This window comes from Salvelinus alpinus, chromosome 21 (genome assembly GCF_045679555.1).
Source record: "Salvelinus alpinus chromosome 21, SLU_Salpinus.1, whole genome shotgun sequence".
In the NCBI taxonomy this organism is placed as follows: domain Eukaryota; kingdom Metazoa; phylum Chordata; class Actinopteri; order Salmoniformes; family Salmonidae; genus Salvelinus; species Salvelinus alpinus.
In genome coordinates, this window is record NC_092106.1 from 22,463,586 (window position 1) to 22,478,600 (window position 15,015).

The following is a 15,015-nucleotide window of genomic DNA, read 5'->3' on the forward strand; positions in this document are numbered from 1 at the left end:
GCTTTCAATTAATCACAGGTATAGCCTATTATTGTGCTTTCATCAAAATAAAAATACCATGAAGAGGTAGGATATCCCCTTCAACATATTGAAGAAAGGACACTTCAGTGAATTGTTTTTAAAGTACATTGATGAGCAATATGTAAATATGTATTGTCTTTCACTGTTTCAGTTCTTCGTATTTCACCACCTACTACATTCTGTGGCACTAACTCCCATTCGACAACTCTGCAGCCACTGTGGAGTTCCTGGGAATTGTTCCAAGATTCTGATTGGCTGAGCTAAAGAGTGACACAGGTGCCACTCATTATGCAAGCAATCACCCTGCTGTCATATACGGGTATATGAGGAGATGCTTTCAGGAGAAGCTTTCCTTTGAGATGAGCCACCATTGTTTTGGCTGCCAATTTTATGGTTTCAACTCGCACTCCAGTTTGACAAGAAAATTATTATTCATTTTTAAGCCTCCAAATATGCAAAGGGATTTCTGCCTGTTTGTCATGATATCAGTGAGCTACAATAATGTAGACAGGTAATTGCTTCATTTCACCTTTGTCATCATCAATACTGTTTTAGATTCATTGGCATTTGAAGACATACTCTTAAAAAATTGGCCTTGCAGTATCTGGTTCAATATTGACATACTGAAATGAGTTCTGGCTCCATTACTGTTGATATGGCTGTGCTTTGTCAGAGAGGAAGAGGCAAAGCTAGAGGGATAACTGGGCCCAAAATCTGTCTTCTCCAGCAGGTGGTGTTTTTTTTTAGCTGTTTTGAGTCACCAAGCGAGGAGTTTTTATATGGATGTCAATGAGTGTCAAATAAAAAAATCAATGGCTTATTTGCTACGTGTGGCTTATCTTATAAAGTATCAGTTTTGTAATGCTTAGGTTGTTGCGAGTGTAATGATATAACTAGGGCCGGGACAGGAATGCAGCACTTTATATTGGACTTGTCCTGTTGTACTCCTGTTGTACACATGCATATCTGCCCTCTCATTGGCTAGAAAGGTCCCACCTGATCTTGCCTCCTGACTGCTTTCCATTTTTTAAGACATTTATTTCCATTGTTAGTAGCGACTTGAGTATCTGGTCAATATAATGGATAATCTGTGGCTTTGTCTAGTTGTGGGATATTCCATCGGGCACTCAAAATACTGTAGAATGGTTTTGTGAAAATTGTCCTGAATTAAAATCTGTGTACAGCTAGAGAATAAGCTTACACCTAGTGGGACCTTTTTATGGTTCATCACTATGGGCCAGTCACAGAAATAAATGCATTATAGGATGTCTATGGGGCGATATCTAATATGCCTAACTACTTTCTAATCAGGCATGTAAAGTGAAGAGTGCATTCAAACTCTAATTATTCTGTAAAGCTACTGATTTAAGAGACATCGGCAACACAAAACGGGTTGCCTTCTTGAACTTCCGATGTAGGAGAAAGCAGCATTGAGCCCTATTCTTCTCTTTGTTTCAGTCTACTATAGGTAAGGGCATTTACTACTTCATTAACTGGGAGAAAAGGGCTTCCATTGATAGAGCTGCATGGAGAATCTGTAATCCCTCTGCCAGGCAACTAACCGACCGTTTGGATATCATGGCACTAATCACTCCACTGCATCTGGTATCTTCTAAGTGCATGGTGCACACTCTGAAATCATCTTTGGACAGTTGCTATGTGAAATCAGTGTGCCCCTTTGTCCTTCATACGGACCTTGGCCCTGATCCTTGCCTGGAGTGGAATTAAGGATAGATTGGAAGCCAAGGTCACCCCCATTTCTATTGGCTTTAATATGCAGTTTGGTTAATAATGCATTCCACACATCCTTTACTTGACTCTCTAAGTTTGTTGCAGTAGATGGTCACAGTGGGTATTCACTTTTCAAAAATGTAGCCTTTTAGTAACCCAAGATGAAATGTCTATGCAGTTAGCATTGTGTATATTGATGTCAAATTCCTCTAGTTTTATATTATTTTTTCATAGCTTTTAAGGGTGAGATCTAGGTCTACAGTAAAATGTGTGAAGCACAAAGACTCATTCTAATGGATACTGTGCACTTATTGAAATGCCCTGTGCTGTCTATCATAAAACAAGTTAAAAACCATCCACTCTCTGGGAACAATATAGTGTGTTCATGCGCTCATGTTGACGTGTTTACGCGTGCACGGGTGTGTGTGTGTGTGCACTTGCATAGTGTGTGAGTGTTTGTGTGCGTCCTGTCCAGTGCTTCTAAAAGCAGATCAAACGCTTTCACAGAGCACGCTCCTAATTGAGTGCTGGGCAGCAGTGTGGGACGCACAGCGTTATGTGTGTGCGTGCGTGTCATTGGATCTCTGGGCAGAAAGCTCGTCTGTCCTCAAATGTCAGCTTTCTTCTCTGGATCCGCTCCTCACCACGAATGTAAGCCAGAGCCCTTCCCCTTCATTCTTGAGGGGGGTTATGCGTGTGTGAAAGGGAGAGTAAGTCTGTTTGATCTGACAAGCCTGAATTTAATTGACTGGGTTGGGGCTAGAGAGGGCAGAGAGATGGATTCCATCTTTGTCCCCGTATTCATCATTTGTGTTGTGAATAAAGTGGAGTACAAAGGCAGGTTGGAAGATGCATACCTTGGGAGAGAAATGGCATTTGCTGCTCAGGGCCACAGAGGGACAGTGTCTGGGCCAGCAAGTAGCACAGGACAGGAGAGCACAGATGGAGACTGGTCCTTCGAGGGAGCTAGCAGCACTCTCTGTAGACCTATGGGTACACCTCTCAGTTAACTGTGGGTTCAGGCTAAGGGCATACAGTACAAGGGAATGTGTGAAGTGGTCATGACTTGTGTTCAGTTCAGAATGTGCAAATCCCAGTTGACATAAGGAGCTTAAAGTCACCCTTGCTTGCATGTGGGACTTGTCTCTCTCTTGTCTGGTATTAAAGAGCACCCTCAGGGCAGAGTCCCCACTACCACAACATGGAGTACATCGTTAATAAGATGTCTGCAGGACCGAGATTGAGAAACCCTGATTTAGGGAACTATATAAACTCAGCAAAAAAAGAAACGTCCCTTTTTCAGGACCCTGTCTTTCAAAGATAATTTGTAAAAATCCAAATAACTTCACAGATCTTCATTGTAAAGGGTTTGAACACTGTTTCCCATGCTTGTTCAATGAACCATAAATAATGAATGAACAAGCACCTGTGGAACGGTCGTTAAGACACGAACAGCTTACAGACAGTAGGCAATTAATGTCACAGTTATGAAAACGTAGGACACCAAAGAGGCCTTTCTACTGACTCTGGAAAAACACCAAAAGAAAGATGCCCAGGCATGAGGACTGCAGATGTGACCAGGGCAATAAATTGCAATGTCCGTACTGTGAGACGCCTAAGACAGAGCTACAGGGAGACAGGATGGACAGCTGATTGTCCTCGCAGTGGCAGACAACGTGTAACAATACCTGCACAGGATCGGTACATTCGAACATCACACCTGCGGGACAGGTACAGGATGGCAACAACAACTGCCCGAGTTACACCAGGAAGGCACAATCCCTCCATCAGTGCTCAGACTGTCCGCAATAGGCTGAGAGAGGCTGGACTGAGGGCTTGTACGCCTGTTGTAAGGCAACGTCGCATATGGGCACAAACCCACCGTCGCTGGACCAGACAGGACTGGCAAAAAGTGCTCTTCACTGACAAGTCGCAGTTTTGTCTCACCAGGGGTAATGGTCGGATTCACGTTTATCGTCGAAGGAATGAGCGTTACACAGAGGCCTGTACTCTGGAGCGGGATCGATTTGGAGGTGGAGGGTCCGTCATGGTCTGGGGTGGTGTGTCACAGCATCATCGGACTGAGGTTATTGTCATTGCAGGCAATCTCAATCCTGTGCGTTACAAGGAAGACATCCTCCTCCCTCATGTGGTACCCTTCCTGCAGGCTCATCCTGACATGACCCTCCAGCATGACAATGCCACCAGCCATACTGCTCGTTCAATGTGTGATTTCCTGCAAGACAGGAATGTCAGTGTTCTGCCATGGCCAGCAAAGAGCCCGGATCTCAATCCCATTGAGCACGTCTGGGACCTGTTGGATCGGAGGGTGAGGGCTATGGCCATTCCCCCCAGAAATGTCCGGGAACTTGCAGGTGCCTTGGTGGAAGAGGGGGGTAACATCTCACAGCAAGATCTGGCAAATCTGGTGCAATCCATGAGGAGGAGATGCACTGTAGTACTTAATGCAGCTGGTGGCCACACCAGATACTGACTGTTACTTTGATTTTGACTCCCCCTTTGTTCAGGGACACATTATTCAATTTCTGTTAGTCACATGTCTGTGGGACTTGTTCAGTTCATGTCTCGGGTGTTGAATCTTGATATGTTCATACAAATATTTCCATGTTAAGTTTGCTGAAAATAAACGCAGTTGACAGTGAGAGGACATTTCTTTTTTTGCTGAGTTTAGTTAGAGAACATTGAACAGAACAAGAATATGTCAAAAACTCATTTTTGTCAAAAATGCAGATAGAACCTTATAGTCCCAAGCTCTCCATTTAATACAGGGAGTACCAGTACCACATCAATGTGCAGGGGTAATAGTTATATACAGGGAGTACCAGTACCACATCAATGTGCAGGGGTAATAGTTATATACAGGGAGTACCAGTACCACATCAATGTGCAGGGGTAATAGTTATATACAGGGAGTACCAGTACCACATCAATGTGCAGGGGTAATAGTTATATACAGGGAGTACCAGTACCACATCAATGTGCAGGGGTAATAGTTATATACAGGGAGTACCAGTACCACATCATTGTGCAGGGGTAATAGTTATATACAGGGAGTACCAGTACCACATCAATGTGCAGAGCTACAAGGTATTTGAGGTAGATATGTGCATGAAGGCAGGGTAGATAATAATATGAGTAAAATAAAGAACAGGGTAGCAGCAGCAAATTATGAGTGTAAGAGTGTGTGTGAGTGTGTGTGTGTAATGAACAGTGTATGTGTGTTTGTATTGTGTTGGTTTGCGTATGTGTGTTGTGTGTTTGTATGTAGTGAATGTGTGTGGGTTTTGTGTGGGATTGTCAATGTAGTGTCTGTCAGTGAGTGTGCATGTGGTTTGTATATATAGTCTAGTGAGTGTGTGTATATGGTTTGTGTATATATAGTCTAGTGAGTGTGTGTGTATGGTTTGTATATATAGTCTTGTGAGTGTGTATATATGGTTTGAATATATAGTCTAGTGAGTGTGTGTATATGGTGTGTATATATAGTCTAGTGAGTGTGTATATATGGTTTGAATATATAGTCTAGTGAGTGTGTGTATGGTTTGTATATATAGTCTAGTGAGTGTGTGTAAATATAGTCTAGTGAGTGTGTGTGTATGGTTTGTATATATGGTTTAGTGAATGTGTATATGGTTTGTATATATAGTCTAGTGAGTGTGTGTATATGGTTTGTACATATAGTGTAGTGAGTATGCATATATTGTTTGTATATTTAGTCTAGTGAGTGTATGTATATATATTCTAGTGGGTGTGTGTATATGGTTTATATAAATAGTTTAATAAGTGTGCATATATGGTTTGTATATATAGTCTAGTGAGTGTGTGTATATGGTTTGTGTATATATATATATATATATATATATATATATATATATATATATAGTCCAGTGAGTGTACGTAGGGTAAGTTCAAGATAGTTTGTTTCACAATAATTTCAATGCATACTGTATCAACATGTGTTCTCCTTCACAAGTCCTGCTAGTGTGTCCCTCCGTCCTGGTGTTACTAGGAGTAGGAGGGTAGGACAACGACGTGTTACTGTCGGGCTGGTGGGGTGGCTCCTTTCCTCTTTCCACTATGCCTCCCTCCTTGGCACAGTGCCAAGCAGACTGTATAAGAAATGGGAGCAGGTTCCAGTTCTACACACTTTTACGTCTTATTTTAATGGCATGGTGAGGGAGGCAGGGAGGGAGCAGTGCTGTGACCGTGAGTCGCCACAACGCAGGGTCGCTACTCACAGTCATAAGGGGGGGGGAAATGTGAAGGAGAGCCTTCACTATGTACTAAATGACCATTTTTAAATATATGTAGCCTAATCTTCATGACCAAGGTTCTGGTCTAATGCTTCTAAAAATGTTAGGCCTAACCATGATCATGGAGCTCTCAACTAGGTTTAAACTACACAGATTAGGTTGTTTTTCTGTTGGGGTCTCTTCCTGCTGCTTCACGACCCTGCTGTTGGTATGTGACGTGGAACTTGCATTTCCATCTGGAACCCCCAGGGAGCGAGTGCGGAAAAGGACACAGTCTAAACATTTCTTTTTTAATTTTTATCGTAGGTTCTTCGAAACGTCATTAGCCTACACGAGATAGATGTAATATTTTTCCATGCCATTTAATTTAAATGGAAGATAAATCTTCTTAACCATCTCTTTTGTTCCTTCTCTCTATCTGTTTTATAATCTTCCCATTGAGCTTCCCATTTATAATATCTGTCACTCTCTCTAACCTCTTATAAGGCCAGGCACCACAGGCAAAAATTTTGATTTTGCTTCCATCTGTCAATTTTCTGATTTTACAAAAAATGTACAAATAAATAATGCATATAAATACTTTATTTGTATAATTTTATCCCAACTCCGTCTAGCATAAATGTCGTTATTGATAGCATGTTTCATGTAGAGCTTCAACCGCTATTTTTAAAACTCCATGTTGAATCATATATCATTCAAAAGCTTGTTTTCCGGAGCATATCGTTAGCTAGTCCATACCGAGAGACTGAAAAACAGCTTCTATCTCAAGGCCATCAGACTGTTAAACAGCCACCACTAACATTTAGCGGCCGCTGCCAACATACTGACTCAACTCCAGCCACTTTAAAAATGGGAATTGATGGAAATTATGTAAAAATGTACCACTAGCCACTTTAAACAATGCCACTTAATATAATGTTTACATACCCTACATTACCCATCTCATATGTATATGTATATACTGTACTCTATATCATCTACTGCATCTTGCCATCTTTATGTAATACATGTACCACTAGCCACTTTAAACTATGCCACTTTATGTTTACATACCCTACAGTACTCATCTCATATGTATATACCGTACTCTATACCATCTACTGCATCTTGCCTATGCCGTTCTGTACCATCACTCATTCATATATCTTTATGTACATATTCTTTATCCCTTTACACTTGTGTGTATAAGGTAGTAGTTGTGGAATTGTTAGGTTAGATTACTTGTTGTTATTACTGCATTGTCGGAACTAGAAGCACAAGCATTTCGCTACACTCGCATTAACATCTGCTAACCATGTGTATGTGACTAATAAAATTTGATTTGATTTGATTTGACATGGCTATATCCTTTGTTGACGTGGTGCTACGTGATGAAAGATTAGTAATTTCCTGACATCCGATTGGTTACTGGCACTTAAAGGCCCTTTCCGGCAACCCGATTGGTTAAAATGTCTCACGTGCCACTCAGCACTTTCTTGTTTGAAAATATCTCCCGCGAAGAATCAACGTAAAGAGAGACAAAATTAGAAAATCTCGAAGAATATACCTACAGTATGTGAATAAAAATAGGCGATCTCAGTTAGCCAATGTGAGAAAAGCAGTGATTGAAAGAAACAGATTGCTTGATTCGCCGATAGAGGCTATGGCAGTACAGGTAAAGGAGGTAGCCCGCTGCAGCGCGTTGAGACGCAAATTAGTTGAGATGAAGATGACAACATGCAGCGATCAACCAGACAGCAGCCGGCAACAGTGTCTTTTATTCCACAGGTCTCAAATAAACCAACTCATACATGATTGGTTTTTCCCTAAATGTCTAAACACTGGACTGAAACTCACCATAGACTTCACCAACCAGATTCTGTAATTCGGTCATGATAGAATGTGCAGACTGTGAAGGTGATCGTGATGCATTTAGGAGGAGTGTTTACACTTCCTCCAGGCTGCAGGAGTGCTCCAGGGGAGATGTGGCTTTTGATATAAATGTGAGGATGGTTCTTCTAGCCCACGGATTTGGTTATGCAGCTCTAAAGAAAATAAGTCCTAGGAATTCCTTCCTTGCGTCTCAGCTCATATCAGAGACATGAGAGGAGAATGACTGGTAAATAAAGAGGGAAAGTGGCCCATTATTGCCAGGTGACTTGCTGTGTATAAATAATATTCATTTCCTTGCTCCAGCAAATGTATATAGTGTACAAAGTTAATAAAACAGAGAGTTAGGAAAACATAACTCTACAATGAGACTGTCACATAGGCCTACAGTGTCATAGGGCGGTAGCCTAATGTGATTAGTGAGAAATTAGCTTAATGTAAAGTAAATACACGCTGATATGATCATATTTAGCCCTGCAGTTATGTCTGTAATGTCGACAGACATAATAAGTACTCCCCCCCCCCCACGTTAGTTGCAGAGATCCAGATAGGGCTGCAGTCAATGGAGAGGGCTGCAAAGATAATTAGAAGAGCATACACAGATATAGAGCGAGACATAGCAGAGATGTTGGAGGATGAGGATGCCGTCATAGACATTCATGTATCCTTCGATGGCACTTGGCACCAGAGAGGATTCACTTCCAACTACGGGTTAGGTGTGTGCATTGGTGCTGGTACTAGCGAGCCATAGAAAATGGTGAAGATCCACCCTGTCACAAAAACCTTGTAGGCCATACATTTTTTAATAGAGAGGTTGCCAGAAAATGGTACCTGTATATCATAGGATGTCAAGTGACAACGTCCTCATTAGAATGCAGCACGGAGGAACCCAGAATGCAAATGAATGTCTGAACTCTGTAATATGGTCGCGATGCCCCAAAACTGTCTTCGAGGGCAAAACCCGCATTGACGGAGCAGCCAGTATGGCAGTAGCCACCTTCAATGAGGGAGCCACTGCTATAACAAATGTGATGAACAAATTGTGGATTGACAGTACTTTGGTGACACTGGAGCAATCAGAGAGTGTGCCAAGCATAGGCGCAGGTCCCATGACACAGTCAAGAAAGTAAAGTGTCACCAACAACAACTCAAAGAGGGGCTTACATATTGGGCAGGCATAGCTAAGTAATGTTCTGCACATTTAAACAGCCATACAAAATCCTTGTATGTGACAAATTGAGCAAAGTGATATGAGAATTTGCCCAGAACTGCATATTTGTCCAACAGACAAGTATTCAAAGCATATGCTCTACTGCTTGAAACAAATGTATTAAATGTGCTAATGTATTTGTAAAAAGGTATATTTGATGTTTATTTGTCAGTTTAGAAGTGATATATGAATAAGAGTTTAATTAATGTGACATACAGTTGAAGTCAGAAGTTTACATACACCTTAGCCAAATACATTTAAACTCAGTTTTCCAAGTAAAAATTCCCTGTCTCAGGTCAGTTAGGATCACCACTTTATTTTAAGAATGTGAAATGTCAGAATAATAGTAGAGAGAATGATTTATTTCAGCTTTTATTTCTTTCATCACATTCCAAGTGCGTCAGAAGATTACATACACTCAATTAGTATTTGGTAGCATTGCCTTTAAATTGTTTAACTTGGGTCAAACGGTTCGGGTAGCCTTCCACAAGCTTCTCACAATAAGTTGGGTGAATTTTGGCCCATTCCTCCTGACAGCTGATGTAACTGAGTCAGGTTTGTAGGCCTCCTTGCTCGCACACGCTTTTTCAGTTCTGCCCACACATTTTCCATGGGATTGAGGTCAGGGCGTTGTGATGGCCACTCCAATACCTTGACTTTGTTCTCCTTAAGCCAATTTGCCACAACTTTGGAAGTATGCTTGGGGTCATTGTCCATTTGGAAGACCCATTTGCGACCAAGCTTTAACTTCCTGACTGATGTCTTGAGATGTTGCTTCAGTATATCCAAATAATTTTCCTACCTCATGATGCCATCTATTTTGTGAAGTGCACCAGTCCCTCCTGCAGCAAAGCACCCCCACAACATGATGCTGCCACCTCCGTGCTTCACGGTTGGGCTGGTGTTCTTCGGCTTGCAAGCATCCCCCTTTTTCCTCCAAACATAACGTTGGTCATTATGGCCAAACAGTTCTATTTTTGTTTAATCAGACCAGAGGACATTTCTCCAAGAAGTACGATCTTTGTTCCCATGTGCAGTTGTAAACCGTAGTCTGACTTTTTTTATGGCGGTTTTGAAGCAGTGGCTTCTTCCTTGCTGAGCGGCCTTTCAGGTTATGTCGATATAGGCCTCGTTTTACTGTGGATATAGATACTTTTGTACCTGTTTCCTCCAGCATCTTCACAAAGTCCTTTGCTGTTGTTATGGGATTGATTTGCACTTTCACACCAAAGTACGTTCATCTCTAGGAGACAGAATGCGTCTCCTTCCTGAGCGGTATGATGACTGCGTGGTCCCATGGTGTTTATACTTGCGTACTATTGTTTGTACAGATGAACGTGGTACCTTCAGGCGTTTGGAAATTGCTCCCAAGGATGAACTAGACTTGTGGAGGTCAACAGTTTGTTTTCTAAGGTCTTGGCTGATTTTTTTTGTTGATTTCCCCATGATGTCAAGCAAAGAGGCACTGAGTTTGAAGGTAGGCCTTGAAATACATCCACAGGTACAACTCCAATTGACTCAAATGATGTCAATTAGCCTATCAGAAGCTTCTAAAGCCATGACATCATTTTCTGGAATTTTCCAAGCTGTTTAAAGGCACAGTCAATTTAGTGTATGTAAACTTCTGACCCACTGGAATTGTGATACAATGAATTATAAGTGAAATAATCTGTCTGTAAACAATTTTTGGAAAATGACTTGTGTTATGCACAAAGTAGATGTCCTAACTGACTTGCCAAAACTATAGTTTGTTAACAATACATTTGTGGAGTGGTTGAAAAACTAGTTTTAATGATTCCAACCTAAGTGTATGGAAACTTCCGACTTCAACTGTAAATGGTCATATTTATGGAAAGTACATTTTAATAGCATTTTCTCAAAATGACATGTTCCTGCTGCGCCAATTCATTTTTCTCTGTCTGCAAAGGACGCACATTCCCATTATTCCACACACAGGTTCTTAGGTCGTATAGTCAGACTTTTACAGAGGCTTTTTTTTAATATCTTGTGTCGTTTTGATTTTAAATGTCATTTTATGTGTAAATATACGCAAAATATGCATCCGTCATACATGTGAATAGTGTTTTTTAAATAATTCCATGAAATGACAATATTATGATAAACTGATCTGTAAAAGTCTGACCATTGAGTGTCTTATCACAATAAAACAACAACAAAAAACATTCTGCCTTGAAGCAATGTGTTGAAAAACAGATACTCATAATATGCTAATTATCGCACATTTAAGGACCGTTTACCTCATTTGCATATTTAAAATTTTAAATAAATAAAACTTGTAATACAATAATATATTGTATTTATGTATACTTTCAACTGGTAAAGTTTCAGTCTGATGTCTGAAAAATAATCCCAATTAGCCTGTGGTGCCTGGCCTTCCACCTAGTTAATGTCCTTCCACATATGTTTCCCTGCCAACTTTTCTTCTTCTGTTCATGGCTTGTCACCTCTCTTCCCCAACATCTATTTTTTTCTCTCGATCTGTCACTGTCTCTCTCTCCTTCTCTCTCTCCTTCTCTTTTCTTATTTAGCACCACCCATGTTCCTCATCAGTGATTCTGAGTGGCCTCCCTACTCTTGGTCAGTAGCACTGATTAAATGTGAGTTCCCCAAACTCTGCAGGGCCTTGCAGAAGAGCCAAACCAACCACAATAAAGTAGGCCTCAACACTGTTGAATACACACCTTTAGCATTTACAGTTTGTAATGAAATGGAGATAGCCATTTTCCCTACTGTACAGCTGATGCCTGTCCAGACGCTTGCTCCTGTTCTGGTGAGGTAAAGGTGTCCTTTACCATGATGTGCATCAGGACTTATGGGCGTTTGTCAATGTCCAAACAGTCAGTGCTTACTTTCCATCTAGACCTGTCTTACTGTAATGGACATCCAGGGCTGTGTTACTGTAATGGACATTCAGGGCTGTGTTACTGTAATGGACATCCAGGGCTGTGTTACTGTAATGGACATCCAGGGCTGTGTTACTGTAATGGACATCCAGGGCTGTGTTACTGTAATGGACATCCAGGGCTGTGTTACTGTAATGGACATCTGGGGCTGTGTTACTGTAATGGACATCCAGGGCTGTGTTACTGTAATGGACATCCAGGGTTGTGTTACTGTAATGGACATCCAGGGCTGTGTTACTGTAATGGACATCCAGGGCTGTGTTACTGTAATGGACATCTGGGGCTGTGTTACTGTAATGGACATCCAGGGCTGTGTTACTGTAATGGACATCCAGGGGTGTGTTACTGTAATGGACATCCAGGGTTGTGTTACTGTAATGGACATCCAGGGCTGTGTTATGTAATGTACATCCAGGGCTGTGTTACTGTAATGGACATCCAGGGCTGTGTTACTGTAATGGACATCCAGGGTTGTGTTACTGTAATGGACATCCAGGGCTGTGTTACTGTAATGGACATCCAGGGCTGTGTTACTGTAATGGACATCTGGGGCTGTGTTACTGTAATGGACAACCAGGGTTGTGTTATGTAATGTACATCCAGGGCTGTGTTACTGTAATGGACATCCAGGGCTGTGTTACTGTAATGGACATCCAGGGCTGTGTTACTGTAATGGACATCCAGGGCTGTGTTAGGTAATGGACATCCAGGGCTGTGTTACTGTAATGGACATCCAGGGCTGTGTTAGGTAATGTACATCCAGGGCTGTGTTAGGTAATGTACATCCAGGGCTGTGTTAGGTAATGTACATCCAGGGCTGTGTTACTGTAATGGACATCCAGGGCTGTGTTAGGTAATGGACATCCAGGGCTGTGTTACTGTAATGGACATCCAGGGCTGTGTTAGGTAATGTACATCCAGGGCTGCGTTAGGTAATGTACATCCAGGGCTGTGTTACTGTAATGGACATCCAGGGCTGTGTTACTGTAATGAACATCCAGGGCTGTGTTAGGTAATGGACATCCAGGGCTGTGTTACTGTAATGGACATCCAGGGCTGTGTTACTGTAATGTACATCCAGGGCTGTGTTACTGTAATGGACATCCAGGGCTGTGTTACTGTAATGGACATCCAGGGCTGTGTTACTGTAATGAACATCCAAGGCTGTGTTAGGTAATGGACATCCAGGGCTGTGTTAGGTAATGGACACCCAGGGCTGTGTTACTGTAATGTACATCCAGGGCTGTGTTATGTAATGTACATCCAGGGCTGTGTTAGGTAATGTACATCCAGGGCTGTGTTACTGTAATGGACATCCAGGGCTGTGTTAGGTAATGGACATCCAGGGCTGTGTTACTGTAATGGACATCCAGGGCTGTGTTACTGTAATGAACATCCAGGGCTGTGTTAGGTAATGGACATCCAGGGCTGTGTTACTGTAATGGTCATCCAGGGCTGTGTTACTGTAATGGACATCCAGGGCTGTGTTAGGTAATGGACATCCAGGGCTGTGTTACTGTAATGTACATCCAGGGCTGTGTTACTGTAATGGACATCCAGGGCTGTGTTACTGTAATGGACATCCAGGGCTGTGTTAGGTAATGGACATCCAGGGCTGTGTTACTGTAATGTACATCCAGGGCTGTGTTAGGTAATGTACATCCAGGGCTGTGTTAGGTAATGTACATCCAGGGCTGTGTTACTGTAATGGACATCCAGGGCTGTGTTACTGTAATGGACATCCAGGGCTGTGTTACTGTAATGTACATCCAGGGCTGTGTTAGGTAATGTACATCCAGGGCTGTGTTAGGTAATGGACATCCAGGGCTGTGTTACTGTAATGTACATCCAGGGCTGTGTTAGGTAATGTACATCCAGGGCTGTGTTAGGTAATGTACATCCAGGGCTGTGTTACTGTAATGGACATCCAGGGCTGTGTTAGGTAATGGACATCCAGGGCTGTGTTACTGTAATGGACATCCAGGGCTGTGTTACTGTAATGTACATCCAGGGCTGTGTTAGGTAATGTACATCCAGGGCTTTGTTAGGTGATGTACACCCAGGGCTGTGTTACTGTAATGGACATCCAGGGCTGTGTTACTGTAATGGACATCCAGGGCTGTGTTACTGTAATGTACATCCAGGGCTGTGTTAGGTAATGTACATCCAGGGCTGTGTTAGGTAATGGACATCCAGGGCTGTGTTACTGTAATGTACATCCAGGGCTGTGTTAGGTAATGTACATACAGGGCTGTGTTACTGTAATGGACATCCAGGGCTGTGTTACTGTAATGTACATCCAGGGCTGTGTTAGGTAATGTACATCCAGGGCTGTGTTAGGTAATGTACATCCAGGGCTTTGTTACTGTAATGTACATCCAGGGCTGTGTTAGGTAATGTACATCCAGGGCTGTGTTACTGTAATGGACACCCAGGGCTGTGTTAGGTAATGTACATCCAGGGCTGTGTTAGGTAATGGAAATTCCGGGCTGTGTTACTGTAATGGACATCCAGGGCTGTGTTAGGTAATGGACATCCAGGGTTGTGTTAGGTAATGGACATCCAGGGCTGTGTTAGGTAATGTACATCCAGGGCTGTGTTAGGTAATGTACATCCAGGGCTGTGTTACTGTAATGTACATCCAGGGCTGTGTTAGGTAATGTACATCCAGGGCTGTGTTACTGTAATGGACATCCAGGGCTGTGTTAGGTAATGTACATCCAGGGCTGTGTTAGGTAATGGAAATTCCGGGCTGTGTTACTGTAATGGACATCCAGGGCTGTGTTAGGTAATGGACATCCAGGGCTGTGTTAGGTAATGTACATCCAGGGCTGTGTTAGGTAATGTACATCCAGGGATGTGTTACTGTAATGGACATCCAGGGCTGTGTTACTGTAATGTACATCCAGGGCTGTGTTACTGTAATGTACATCCAGGGCTGTGTTAGGTAATGTACATCCAGGGCTGTGTTAGGTAATGTACATCC

The 15,015-nt window shown here is 42.3% G+C and overlaps 1 long non-coding RNA gene across 1 annotated transcript; it reads left to right on the top strand.

Annotated features, from left to right (window-relative positions):
- Positions 1–369: 369 nt before the first annotated feature.
- On the top strand, positions 370–2,107 carry LOC139548624 (uncharacterized). The gene is made up of 2 exons (XR_011669732.1): positions 370–532; positions 1,480–2,107. It is a non-coding gene; the product is annotated as an uncharacterized lncRNA (long non-coding RNA).
- Positions 2,108–15,015: the final 12,908 nt, after the last annotated feature.